This window comes from Carex rostrata, chromosome 28, assembly GCF_964058835.1.
Source record: "Carex rostrata chromosome 28, lpCarRost1.2, whole genome shotgun sequence".
Taxonomy (NCBI): Eukaryota; Viridiplantae; Streptophyta; class Magnoliopsida; order Poales; family Cyperaceae; genus Carex; species Carex rostrata.
This window is the reverse complement of record NC_135945.1, coordinates 1,797,619-1,813,173: the sequence shown is the minus strand read 5'-3', so window position 1 is coordinate 1,813,173 and position 15,555 is coordinate 1,797,619. Positions and strand designations below refer to the sequence as shown.

Sequence of the window (15,555 nt, the reverse complement as noted above, 5' to 3'; positions counted from 1 at the left end):
ATAAAATATTACAACTGAATTTCTTTATAAAAGTGGACAAGAAAAATAAAAAAATATAAACAGAACCAAAGATTTCTACACTCAGGTCGATTGATAATATATTAAGTATGTCTGATTTTTTGAACTCGTACTCAGATTGATAGATTGTGAGTCTACATAATTTATTATCAGACTCTTCGTGCTTAGATAAAATTTGTGCTTGAATTATTTAAAAGAAAACACAGATGAATTAAGGAGATAAATTGTCACACAAAAGATACAGAAAGATTCCAAAAATGATGATGATCATGTAATCTTCCAGAATGATAATGTTAGGATAGTTTTATCAGATATTATTATATTGTAGTGCATCTAGACATGTCAGTCTTTTATATCACAGTGCATGTGTCAGTCGTCATCCTAAGTAGTGGTTTGCTAACGGGTTACTCGTGACCCGTTCCGGGTTACCCGTTAGGGTAAGGGGTAGGACGGGTAAAGGGGTAGGTCGGGTACGGGTAAAACCCGTAACGGGTATACGGGTAATTTTTCCAAAACCTCTATCCGGTCCGTTTATTACCCGTACCCGTTGCGGGTTGACGGGTACGGGTACCGCGGGTACGGATCCGGGTATCCGGGTACGGGTCCGGTCCGCCCGGTTTTTTTTTTTTCTGTTTTTTTAAAAAAATTCAAATTTTTTTGAAGTGAAACGGGTCGGGTACGGGTATGCGGGTAGATGGGTACGGGTAGGCGGGTACAGGTAGGCGGGTAGACGGGTACGGGTACGGGTATAACAGGTTTTTTTTCAAATTAGGTTGTCCGGTCCGTTTATTACCCGTATCCGTCTACCCGTTTGTACCCGGGCAACGGGTACGGGTAGCTCGGGTAACGGGTACGGGCTGGGCAAAACGGGTTGAACCCGTTAGGGGTTTAGCAAACCATTAATCCTAAGTCAAAGGGTTTATATATATATATATATATGTAACATTGTGCAGAGACTATATACCCAAAAGCATCTATTTTTCTCTTAAAAAAATGGTGTGTTTGTGGTTAAAAACCATGCTACGTGTTGTGACTACTAATATCTTCAAATTTTAAATAATTTATTTTGTTTATACAGATTTTAAATTAGAGAGAGGATACACTGGGGCGATCTTAATGGGTGCTTAGTCCCCTGATAATTTTTTTTTAATTATGTATATTTGAATTTAATTTAATTTTGTTGTCATATAAGATTTTATTTAAGTTCAGTTTCCTTTGTAAAATAATAAATGTCATAAAAACTTGAGTTCAAATTATATTATGTATGTAACATTTCAATCCCTCAATCAAATTTTTTTATAGTTCCATCCATGTAACGAAGTCATGATTTTGAATTTAAACAACCATAGTAAGGTAATTAACAAATAGAAAACTACATGCATAGCCTGATAAATTACCACCATAAGCACAATTAATGCCAGGCACAAGTGAGTCAATTAACCTTTCAAACGAAATAATAACATATAACCTTGTAATAGATGTGCTAGGTTAATTACTAGTGATGCACTACAGAACAAGAGAAGAATTAAATTAATTATAAAATTACTTAATTAATGCCACAGGTTGGCCTTGGCCCTTGTACCAATAAAGTTGGATTTGATCAGCTGCTCGTATTTTAATTCTTTGTTTTTGTTTTTTTTTTTTTTTGGATGGCCTACTGTTCTTATTACAAAACAGCATAATTAACTCGATTATTGCATGCAGGCCCACAGTTATAAATTAAATTTATAAATGAACAGTTCCGTAATAGTATCCTGATTCCTTTTCTTTATTAAATCCAATATTTCGGTTTATGACACTGAAAATTTGGGTTCATTAATTAACTCTCATAAATGAGTTACAACATTATTGACTGCCACAACGACCGTAACAAGGCGGTGGTTAAATTTGAAAATTTTATATTTTTTTTGAAAAAGAATTACTAAATTTTAAGAATTTTATCTCAAAATTTTTTATCTTAAAAATAGTACAAAAATTCTAAAAAAAAATGTAAAACTTGGTCTTCAAACACATTATAATATGAAGAACACCTTCAGCACTTCAAATTGATCACTTTTCGAACTTAAAAATTACAAAATTGATTTGGTGTAGTATCAAAACCTTAGTCATACCACTATAACCGTAGCCAATCTATATACACATGCACATACATATGATTTGGTCTCCAAAAAAAATATATTTTTTAAAACAGTGATTTTCAAAAAAAAAAAAAATAGTATACATTTTAATATGGAGAACACATTGAGCACTTCAGATTTATTATTTGAAATTTGAAATTGCAAAAACAAATTGATTGTGTATTGGCCTTGGTCACACCATTGTGACCTTAGTCAATCTCTATGTATATGTCTATGTATATAAGTATCTAATTATGTCCCTTCTCTTTCCTAGTTTGTTAAAATTATGATCGCTCCTTGCTTCTATAACCTTTAGCATCAAAATTGTGAAATTTCCCCTTCCTCTTGTGCTAAACATCACACCTTATGATTACTTTTGACTCTCTCCAATGCCATTCCAGTCACATTTATTGGAGATAATGTCTAAGGAGGATGTAGTTTCAATTAATCCTAAATTAATAGTAATTTTTATAATTTTAAATATAATTAATTTAAATTTTGATTATATTTGATATATTTTGATTACATTAAATAAATACGTGAATTATAAAAATATTAGATGGTCAACACACAACACCGCAAGTTATAAGCAGAGGCGGGTCTAAGTTAATTGAATGGGGTCAATTGACCCCATTCATTTCCAATTTTTTTATTATTTTTTTTATAATTTATAATAAAATGCTACGTTACTGTGAAATTCTCTGTATATAAATTTAATATGATTGATCCTCATAACTTGAAAGTCTAACTTCCATGGTTATAAGAATTTACATTGAATAAATATTTAAAATTATTTGATATAATATTTAGAACTATTGTGTCGATATGGCAGAAACTCACTCCCACATGCAGCTGGAGATTTTTTATTCGTAGTAATTATAAAAAATAGATATACGAAAATAGATAAAGTACCTTGTTTTCAACCAATATAGTAAGATTGTCAGCACGGATCACGATCCACATTTTATGGATATGAGGCAATGCCCACGATCCACATTCTTTTTTCTTTTTTTGTAAAACTTTCTAAGTTTTAAAAAAAAAGATGGATCGTGGGCATTGCTTCAGATTCATAAAATGTGAATTGTGATCCGTGCTGACGATCTTACTATATTGGTTAAAAATGATGTAATCTATCTGTTTCCGTACATCTCTTTTTTATAATTACTATGAATAAAAAATTCTCCAAATTCTCCATTATTTTTTTTTATTAAAACTTTAATTTCCCCAAAAACCACAAGCAAAGTACCATTGAGACAGCTGGTGGGATTCTCCCTTTTTTTGTTTTGTCCTTTTCTCTTTTTGTTTTGTTAAGAAAACTTATCTTGTTTTCAGGTAGTTGACGCAATATAAGAACAAACCGTATAATTTTCCCAATTTTGTTTAATTCAAAAATAAAAGAAAGAAAAAAACTTCAAAGCAAAACGAAGAAAATTGAAACAGTAAACCCCATCTCATGTGAGCAAAAAGGCGAAGAACATCTTCTCTCTCTCTCTCTCTCTCTCTCTCATTTTCATTTTTCTCGCCGGTGTTTGCTCACAGTGGCAAGCCTCCCCGTAACCCTAACCCTAATTTCACCAGAGCAAAGGTTTGCGAGCTCGCTTCTCTCTTGTGCCTTCTGATCTCCACACTAGACTAATTTTGGTTGGGATCAGATGAACCCAAATTCAGTTTTGTTGATCTTTTTAAAAATTATTTACTACTTTCACTAATTGTCTCTTTCGATTCATGGAATTTGTTGCATTATTAGGCTACTTGCTTTAAAACTGACACCTTTTTTGCTTAATTAGATCAAAGTTACCATGAGCACGAAATGTACAAGAATAGAAGAAGATAATTAAATTAGATTTCTCTTTGGTAAATTAAAAAGCTATTCCTTAGTATTACATACTTGTTGTACCAATTGATAATATTGGTATTACTAAAAAAACTTACATTGATTTAAATTAGAGATCTCTCTTTTTTAAAAATCAATTGATTCAAAATCTTAATAATAAGGTACTAATATTATTCAAATCACAAGAAATTATTCTACTTTTAGAATTGATACTTTCTATTTTGCTTATATATATTTTAAATGTCAATTTTTTTTGTTGGGGTTCAAATGCATAATTAAAGCTGATATATGCTCCTAGTAGTTCATTATAAAGGTTAAAATCAAAATGACCAGATGAAATCAATTCTTAGGAAATTGCTGAGTAGACTTCATGGAATGCTGAGGATGGAAATCACAAGAAATTATTCTACTTCTAGAATTAATAATTTCTATTTAACTTATGTAGGTTTTAAAAGTCATAAATTTTTTTTCTTGGGGTTCAAATGCATCATTAAAGCTGATATATGCACCTAGTAGTTCATTATAAAGGATAGAATTAAAATGACCAGATGAAATCAATTCTTAGGAAATTGCTGAGTAGACTTCATGGAATGCTGAGGATGGAAATCCAGCCTCCATCTTTACGAAATCAAATCGTCTGCCCCCCGGGGGGCAGGAATTTCCTGCCCCCAGAGTCTCTGCATGGTGGGACCGGGGTGGGACCGGTTACTGTTTAAGGGTTTAATTATTATTACTGTTTTTAAATGGGGTCCCATCCGCAGAGACTCTGGGAGCAGGAATTTCCTGCCCCCTGGGGGGCAGACGATTCGGTCTCCATCTTTATTGGTTTGTCTGATTGAATCCTTTGTTTTAGTGTACACTATAGCACTTTGACATGTGCAATATGTGCCTAGGGAATTTGGCATGTTATTAAGTACACAACAACTATTGCTACAGGGCTATTACAGCCTTTTTACAAGGAAAAACAAAAATAACAACTATGGTTATGAACTTTACATATTTTGTGGGGCAGATATAATAATTTGGTTTTGCAACAGCCTGTATAATATGTCTGAAGTTTCCTATGGTGCACCCTTTCGGCTTCTAGATGCGCCCCAAAAACACAAAGAAGAGTAACATACACATCAATAGCAAGTATAGTGACCGGATCAACAGTGGTAGGCGCATCAACAGATCGAAGCCACAACATAGCTAGTGTTGTTCTTGGCCTCACTGAGCATGTTAGATTTTTAGGTACCTATGAATAGATCTAATTCTTCGGTCCATGTACCATTATTTTTAGTTACTTCCTCTGATATTGCCATGGTAGCATGTGATGTATAAATTGATGCTAATAAAGCCTTTGTTGTGTAATTCTATGTTTACTTTTATTGTGCTCTTGTTTATACATTATGCTTTGTTCCTTTTGAAAACAGACATCTCTAATGAATTCACTCCCATAGTGAACAATTTTGTTAAAAACTATGAGAATTACACTGTATACAGTTCAAGAAATATTAAGCATGAAAAGAAATTATATTCAGGGTCATAATTATCAACAATTTAAGATAGAATGCTATAGTTTTTCCTAAGGCTTATCTCTGGGTACTGCATTGGGACTAATAGTTATGACTTTTGATTAGAATTATATACTTTGTAACTCTCTTTCTATATGTTTCTTGAATTCACCTATAATAATGTTACAATTCAAAATGCCAGCTTTTGAAAATTAATGTTTGTATCCACCGGCATTTAATAATTACCCCTTTTGTCAGAATTTTTTTAAAAAAAAACTCAGTCATTTCTATGTAGTATAAACATATATATAGTACTTGCATCTTTTTGGATTAAAGTAGTGTAATTAAACATGTTGAAAGAACCAACTTTTATCATTACCACCCCTTTTATCACCTCTTAATTAGTATAAACATATTGAAACAATAATCCAACTTGCATCTTCTAGGAAAATAGGATTGAAGTAATATGTTACAAGATTTACCAATGCATGGAAATATATATATATTGTCAATTAAAATCACCAGATTTGTACAATACTTTCCGACAGCATATATAATCTTTCAAATGATATTGTAAAGAAACAAATGGTTGTTCTTCCTTGGAAAACAGACGCAAACCATTTTATATTTGTTACAAACATCATAAAAGAAAGAAAAATAACGGTCAACTACTTTTTAGAAATTAGTCTCTAAAGCTTCTAACTCTCATATTCCTGAAATTAATTTTAAAATTTCTATTAAACCACATTAGCAATAAAATTAAAAGGAGATAAAATTTCAGCCAATCATTTGGCTAACATAGAGTTTATAAACAATTTCTTAATAAGAAACTCTCCACATCCCTAAAATTAAATTAGAAACTGCCACATCAGATTAGAAACTCTCATAGTACCAGTGATGTAGATGCTAATACCAAGAACTAATGACACATAGATGATTTTTTTCCCTTGTACATCCATTTTTACATTTTCAACAATAAATATTTTAACACACTTCAATACTCGGATGTGATATTGCTACATAACAACCAAAATTTATAATTGAAAATGACAACGCTCAATAATTTTAGAATCTTAAAAAGGATAGGCGGAATTGATGTTCCACTTTACCAAATCTTAGAATTGAATATGACGCGATGTGAAGGAAACGGCTGAGAATCTCAACCTCTTCTCAAAAAGATGTGAAGGAGCTTTCTTCTAAAAAAAAATGTGAATTTACTATTGGGGTTTCTCGGTAACATAATTCTTTAATTAGCATGATAATCTATATATATTGAGATTTTGATTAACCAAACTGAACATTCTTCAGATTTCAGAATGTGTTAACTCAATTGAACAAGGTAAATCTAATAAAAGATGCAGAATCCATTTTTGAGTTTTTGGTTTAATTTTATTAACAAAATTAGTATAAAACACCCGATTGCTGAGCAATGATACAGTCATTAACTTGTTGATACTTATTATGTGTAATGTTGCAATTCTAGAGTAAAGCTAGTGTGTGTTGTTTGGTGAACACAATTTCAAAAGTCTGTCGGATTTGTTTCAAATGATGAATTCAAGTGATCTACTACATGAGTGATGTACGTACATGCAAAATTTTGAAATTTTTGAATTCATTTAGTACAAAGTCAATCGGTAAAAAAAGAAGATGAAAAATAAATACATAAAATAACTTTTAAAAGTTCATCTTTTGACGATTTCACTTTGTACTAAATTAATTCGAAATTTTCAAAGTTTTGCATGCATACACATCACTAATGAAGTAGGTCAATTTCAACAGTTAGAATTCATTGTTTAAAACCAATTCGATAAATTTTTAAAATTGTGCTCACCGAACTTTCTTAATGAGCACAACACATTAAATTAATTTGTTCCCAATTCTATACTGCAATTCATGTGTAATATTGCAATACTATATATATTGTGTGTTATTGTTTACTTGGGTCGGTTTAGCTTATCCGACTTCAAATTGTCAAAATTAAATAAATAAACTCAAATATTTTTAATGGTTTCATTCTAAAGGGTGTGTATAGGGGTGTATGAAAAATAAATGTTTACAAAGGATTAAACTATTCTTGTGTACAAAAAAGGAAAAAACAAAAAAAACCATTTAAGGGAGTCAATTAACGATCAAAATCAGTAATAAATGATGACAACTTGACAAGTTACTTTGTTGACCAGAGATAAAATCAACGTGGTAGCAATCAATCGTAGAAACATATACAAAGTATTTTGACCTGGATTTGATTCACCATTTAATTACCTTACAAGATCAAATATTTCCATACTATATATATTGACGATTGTATCCCTCCTTTAATGCTTATTTTTTTTCCCCACTTGCTTTTTTTTATTAATAATAAAAGTTACTATTACAGGAAAGAGCGAGGAACACATGTGTGCCTGTTTAGTTCATTGTAATACAAAAGAAAACAAACAATACCAAACTAATTTTTGTTTTGACAATCCAATCAAAGAAACTTTACCAGAACAAGGCGTAAATTGGTGACACGTCCAAGAATTGACCGCGTCGACGTGTCCATTTTTTACCACCTCAAATGGGCCCCAGAAGAAGGTGAGATGAAAGATTTTTTTGCTGAAAATAGGAAACAAACAAATTAACAAACAAACAATTAAAGGATGTGAGTTGTAAGGTCTATATCTATATCTTTCATTAACTTGTCAAAATTTACAATCTATGTACAATATTTTTACCGTGTATTTGGAAACCTTACAGCCTGAAAAGACTGAAGAATATATATTTTTTTAGAAACCACTCACGGAGAGAGATGAGGCGGCATGGAGGATGGTCCTATTGTAGATGACCTATAACAAGAAAAAAAATTAAAAAACCCTAATTTCTTAGGTTAGCCTATCATGGAAGGAATTTGGGGACACTTCTCTTTCTATAAAAGGAGCAACCTACAGCAGTTCTTTCACACACACCAACTAATTAAGCAACACTAGATCAGATCTAGCCGCCTCTCTTTGCTTCTTCTATGATAAAAAACCCTAGATCTGATCGATGCTTCTTGTTCCTTCCTTCTCTGTTTGTGTTTTGAATGGTAGTGGTTGGGGAAATATGGGTTTAGAGGCTGACAGAAGAGAGTGAGCACATAGCGGTTACTCGGTACCTGTCAAGAGAGAACTGAGAAGAAACGGTACCGGTGCTGTTGCGTGCTCACGTCTCTATCTGTCAGCTCTGCTTCCTCTCTCGGTACTTGTACCAGGAACTGAATCATATCCCTTCCCATCCACTACTATCCACTACTGTGCTGTCTCCTCTTTTCTTTTCTTTTTTTTCTTTTGTTTCAGATTTGACATATCATGAAGAAAGCTCAGAGATACTCCCATGGAGGCAAGAGAAATGGATCTTATCTTATCTTATCTTATCTTATCTGATCTTATCAGGTTATCCAGTACTTTCTTAATTTCTGTGCTCTTTTTGGGAGGAATAAATCATTGGAAAAGAGGAGAGGCGTGAGGTGGGAGCGGGGTTTTTGAGAAAATAAAATTCTACCTAGTTTATCGTACGGATAGAGATCATTACTTAATTAGAGATTTGTTTAGGGTTTTTATGGGAAAACGAGATTTTGGATTTTGGGTTACTTTGCACGCTGCCCGGATTTAACGGAAAGAGAAATTATTACTGTTTTGACTGGTCTCATCTTGCACCTCTTCATTCATTCCTTCTCTCTCTTTCATTTCTTCTTTTTCACCTTTGTTTTTCTTTTTCTTTTATTTTTTTTTCTTTTTGTTTCTTTTGCTACAAGTTGATCTGTGATTGTTAATTGGTTCTAGAAAGAGGAGCCCTAGATCATGATCAATGGATGAATATTTGAAGTCAAAAGAAAGGATAAAAAGGTATGGATCTTTAGACTTGTAATCCTTCTTTTGTAGATTTGTACTGTATTTCAAGCTTCAAGGATCTGCTAGGGTTTTCTCTATATAGGAGGGTTTGTTCTTATTAATTATTTGTATGTATTTGTGAGTTTACACTACATGCAATAATCATGCATAAATTTCATATTTGGTTTTAAGCTGGCAATTTTTACTATAAATGTATAAATATTCGTTCTTCTTCTTTGAATTTGAAAGTTTCTGATGCCCACAGTTGTACAAAATTTGTTTTTTGTTTGGTATAGTTCCTTTCTGATTTCTATTTTGTAAAAAAAAAATTTGTTCATGCATGTGATCATAACATGAGAATGGTCCACAATATTTCCAACTAAAAAAATAAAATTGATGTTTCACTTGGAGAATCTTTGATCATAAGATGAAATATTAAGGACAGATCAAATTTAAGAGTTAGTAAATATATTTTTTAGCCTGTTTGCAAGGAGGTCAAATTTGTATTGCATGTCATCGCAATACAAAAACTCATGTGGTCCTATTAATCATAAAAATTAATCCTTTGAAACCTATCACTGTTTTTAATTGATCTTTCAAGTATGATACATGTCTAGTTTATAACCATACAAATTCATGTGGTCCAATATTAAGCATAAAATAATTAATTCCTTTGAAACCTATCATTTTTTTTTTTTGCATAGTTGGTGGTTATAATTAAATTGTTGGAATAAACATTAAACAAACAATCTAAGGATGAATTCTTTGTTCTCTACTATCTCAATTATATCTGGTTTGTCTTATATTATTTCATGTTTTACCAATCAACTCTACTGCATCTGTCGTTATATGTTTATGAGTTTGTGTGCATGATGTGCTTTCGTGAGACAATTGAGCTTTGTTGCATATATGGGGCATTCTTGATGTAATATCCCTGCATGGTTAAAAAAAAAAAAAATTGTACCTAATTTTTTAACTATTATACAATTTGTCGATCCAAAAACCAAATTTTTATTTAGTGTGTGCTATCAATTTCTGTACTTAAAAGTAACCAAGGATTTGTTTGACATATACCCAAACTATATATTGTTCTCTAGTTTTCTGTTATATTTAAGGGACATGATCTATATTTTGTGCAATAGTTGATATCACACTGAAAGGTTCATTTTTTTGACCTAGTGTCTAATTATATTTTTTTTTGTACAAAGGACGGTTATCGGTTGTGTTATATTGTAATACTAATTCTGAAACTTAGCACAAAGATAATGTTAGCATTTATAAGACCCTTATTTAATATGACAATTGTGGCAGAGTAGCAGCTGACTGGTTCAAATTCAAATTAATGAATGTGGAATGCATCATGCATGAATGTTCTAAATGCGTGAACAAAAATTCTCTGAAAATTTTGCTATAAATCTCATGGTTTATTTGTAAGATAAAATTTTGTGTTAAATGTCTGGGATTGCTAAATAGAGTAGGAGTGATTAGATTCTATAGCAGATTTTTTTTTGTCAATACCATTGTTAGTAGACTATTAATCACTTACCTTAAAAAAAAATCCTTTACATGTACTATTTTTGTATTTTGAGTTATCCACCTTTTAGTTCAATGCTGTCCACTTAAAACAAAAGAAAAACTGCATATCCCCTACAGAATTTATCTTATGTTGGGAGAAAGTCATCAAGCTTGAAAAATATTTCTGTACTGTTATAAAACTCCAATGAGTCTAATTTAAGTGTTGATTTTGTTCGAAACATCATCCTCTTACATTTGTGTTACAAATTTGTAATTTTTTTACTGTTTTATTGGTTAATCAAGAGTTCAAATTTTGTTGACAATTAAACGAACTACTAACTTCACAATTTTTTTTTTCAACATCTTGATCATGCACACCACAGACTAAATAAATCACAAACTAGGAATTTATAACATGGTTCGTGAAGTACGTTGAGGTGAAGGATTAGAATTTAATTGTTAGAAGCCAGCCCAATGATTATTTATGCTCAGTTTATTTACCTCCTTGGCAAGTGAGCTCATCCAAGCTCTATTCAGGTATTAATATAACCGGATTAGACGTCAATTTGGTTAGGTCAAGGCTTGTTTTATTGGTTCATTGGTCGGATAATCAGTAAGACTGCTGATTTTTTTTTTTTTTTCAAAATTTATAATAGTGTAGTAAATTTTCACAAGTCATGAAATGTGTTGTTATGATAAAAGCATGTGCACTAAATCATCTTATGACAAATTTATAGGATTGTATGGATGATGTTAAGAGAAACTTAAAAAGTATATTATTCATTTTGAATGTAAAATTGTTAAATAGATTGACAATGTAGTAATCTTTAAAATATCAATATGGTGGTCCAATACAAACTGATCTATATGTTAAACATTTAAGTATCTAAAGTAGATTTGAATTGGGATATGACTAATTTAATTACTTTTATATCTATATGAGAATAGGGTGGTTTATTTAAGTATCTGTAAAAGAAAAGTTATACAAACATGCTTCTTTTCATGCTTGTTGCTTTAATTTGCTTACAATATTAATTGTTAGGCCATCCAAAACAAGTAAGGTGTTGAACGGGAAATCTGACTGAATGAAGCATTGCTACCAATAAACATATAGTTTCTGATCACATGGGCCAGGTTATTTTTCTTATAATCAAACCAGCCAGATTCATTTGATTGTTCATGCTCAACTGCCGGTCATAATAATGGACTGAACTAGATTATAGGCTAGTTTTGGCTTTTCGGGGGGGACCGGCAGGTCCAGTCTGGGTTATATAATACTACTTTGCTCTTATTTTGAGTACTGGTACATTCTTTATTATGTTTATTGCCTACTTGGTTTGCCAGAATTTAATTAATCCCCAGACCTATCAATTTAGTTGAAATTTTAAATCTGTTGGGCAAAGAAAATCAAGAGCAACTCCACAAAATATCATACTTAAGTGTTGTCATTTGATGCTTTTTCGTAATGGGCCAGAAAATTTATAATTATCACAAGTACAGTATTTAATTCAGCATGAACGGGTATGCTATAAGAAAACTATATATGGACTGATATGCTAATGACTAATTCACTAGATACAAATATGGTATGGATTTGCATATCTGTGCTATATATAATAATCAAGCTGCTATCTACTATTATAACAGCATCTATCAAACTGCTAGAGTTGATGGATGAGTTTCACCATAATCTTGCCAAGATTGTTGGAATATGTAAGTTTTTTATTTAGTTTAATAATCTTGTCATTTGATATCAGTAATGACAAGTTCAGATTAAGAATTCAACATTTAATGAAGAATCCATCATAAAATCTTGTAACAATAATTGACTTGCCTGATCATAAAAGAAATTCTTTCAAAGTCTAAATCATTTTCCATATAAGGTCTGCTGATCATTTCTGGGTACAACTAAATTGTCAGAAGAAGTCGGTAATAGAAATGATTAGTCTGGTGGTTACAACTTTAGAGTGATTAATTGGTTCTTTCAAGAAAATATTCGGTCTGTGTAATGCAAATATCCTTGCATCCATCTTTTGGTCAATCATGATCTGTTGGCCGGTCCCTTTTATTTGATCGATTACATTGTCAGCTTAAATATGGATTTTATTTATGTCAATTTAGCTTATTTTGTGCATCTTATTTTGATTAAACTATGGTTTTTGGAGGGTGGTTAGTTTAAATTTTATGGACAAAATTCCTGTTTACTCATTTAAAATTTGATTAATTTTTTTGTGTTAAACTTTGGAGGCTGTAATTGACTAATTTCTGTTGCATTGCTGCATCCTGTCTCTCCATATTTGGAACTAAACGAAATTTAGTCCCATTGATCCTTCTTATGTTGCTTTTATGTGATTCATTTGTTGTAAATATCATGTCTGGGTTTCCATATACTATATATATGTGCTACTGAATGAGGGAAACAGATTATTCTTGGATGTCATATTTTCCATTGGGAGTGTCCATCAGTACATAATACTTGATATAGGCCAGGAGTTGTTTACATTGCAAAACCTAAAATAAGAAGCGTGAACAATGTGGTTTAATTAACTTCTAACTTAAAAGCTGAAAAAACTCAACAATTGGACCTATATAAAACTACTGAGGTTTTCCTGATAATTTCTTTTCACAGGTAGGCTGATTTGCTCTTGCGTAAATTTGGTGAACATGATTTAACAAAGGTGATTGACCAATCAGTGAGTTGGACACGATTAATGGTAAGTCAGTATATGGTATAATTTCTTGATGATCTCCAAGCTTGTAACCAGCATTTAAACTACATGGGTTTTACTTTTCTTTTCTCTTTTTCCATTTCATTCTATATACTCTGTACTGCTTGCATTTCTGCAATGACATGTCTACATACTTCACTTTCCAGAAGAAGTTTGTACAGTGATATGGATCCCTTCCCGGGCAACAAGGGCATGAGATGGATTTTAACATGATGGAATTGCTCAAGTAAGCATTTCCAATTATAAAAGGTTAATCTGTTGGTGTAAACTTATCTTTTTATACAGCAGGTTATGTTTTGTTTTTTTTTTAATCTGGTTTTTTTATTTTAATGTGATCAAGATTTTAGGTAATTTGACCTGGTATGCTACATGCAGAACATGAATGATATGATTGCTTTGTTTGGCCAGAAGTCGGTAGGCAATTGTTCAATGCATTGTCTTCACAGCTTCTTGAAATGGGAATGGACAGTTCATCCGTAAGTGGTTAACTCATCTGAGAATATTGAGATTAATTAGATCATAATACCAAGTATGTACAATATTGTCTTATTTTTAAACTCAGATAAAACAATAATGAATTTCAGAATTCAATATAATTAAATACTAGTGCGTAGTAAAAGTTTTGTAATTTATCAAGATTTTTTGAAACACAAATCTCCGTCAGCTTTTTATTTTGTTTTTACTTATCGGTTGGCTGATAGGGGACAAAGTAAAATAGAACAAGTATTTACTCGAAATCTTGCAATCATATCTTTTGGACAACATGATTTAGTAAAACATAGTTATAGATGAAAGTGTCATGATTTAGTATCACAAGTTTATATTGGTGCATTTAACAATTTAGTTACCCTAGGATGACATGAAGTTACCATATGAGGACATAGGTATCTTAATTCATAAAAATGTTTGCATGTGAGGAAATTATATGTAGATTTCTTTAGATGATGATCATCAGACATTCATAACCATTGTTTTCTGGGGTTCAACTATCCATAAAGGCCTCTTTTAGTTAAAAGAGACCATTGGGTCACACAGCTTAGCTGTATAAATTTGTGGTTGATGTCGAAATTTTGTACCTTGTCTGTAGTTTGGGTTAATAATGGGCAGTCTTTACAAAACCAATCAGGGGTATCATGTCTCACTAGATTACTCTAAAAGCCAAGGTTTTGTGTGTGTTAGTTCAGATTATCAATGATATGTTGGTGTTGGCAAACATTGTAATTTGGGGATAACTTGGGCATAAACAGGATATTTTTTTAGTTTTATAATTTTTTATTATATGTATTCATGATTTTAAAAAATTATGTATGTTTACTTTTGCATTTATGTTAATATCCATTAAATTGTTCAAGTGAAACATAGGTAAATTGGGCCTATTTACTTGACATAAATGAATCTTTATATGTTGCAAGGATCTCAAACCTACAAAATTATGATGATCCTAATTCCTTTTAGCTTATGGCGATAAATTGGGAATACATGCTGACTAAAAACTACTTATCATACAATAGGAGGCATACTTCTCTCCATTTCTTTTTCCAATGTTTAACTGATCGGTCAAAGTAGTTTGTAAATGTTTTATCGACAAATTCATTGGGCGTCTAAAACAATACTTGGCCATTTTCAAGTAAAACCAAATTGACAGGACCAAAATGAAGTAAATTTTATTTCAACACTGTACAATGCTCTCATCAGTTGGTGAAGAAACAGTTGGCTTGTTAACTGTTTGAATAATATTCCTTTTTCTGAGGTATACCTTTAATAATTATCCTCATTTGTCCATTGGATGGTCTACTTATGCACCCATGTTAGACTGTGAAATAATAAAATGTTTGTTTGTCCTCTGTATTAACCCCTATGTACTTTACTGAACCCATAGCTTGATACTTCTTAAATGATTGCTCTAGTATGTGCTGAGCTTAAAAGCTGATTCTAACCTTATTGTTGCCATGATGACCGATTGACAGGAAGTAAATCAAAATCATGCTATTTCTATGA

General features: G+C 31.6%; 1 protein-coding gene across 1 annotated transcript in view; it reads right to left on the bottom strand.

Moving 5' to 3' along the window:
- LOC144545598 (Cytochrome c oxidase, subunit Vib family protein) overlaps positions 1-3,431 on the bottom strand; it is a 33,613-nt gene extending 30,182 nt beyond the window's left edge. The window contains exon 1 of the mRNA XM_078294160.1: positions 3,428-3,431. The gene's annotated coding sequence lies outside the window, so the exon portion shown is untranslated. The remainder of the gene's footprint in view (positions 1-3,427) is intronic.
- Between the last annotated feature and the right edge of the window lie 12,124 nt (positions 3,432-15,555).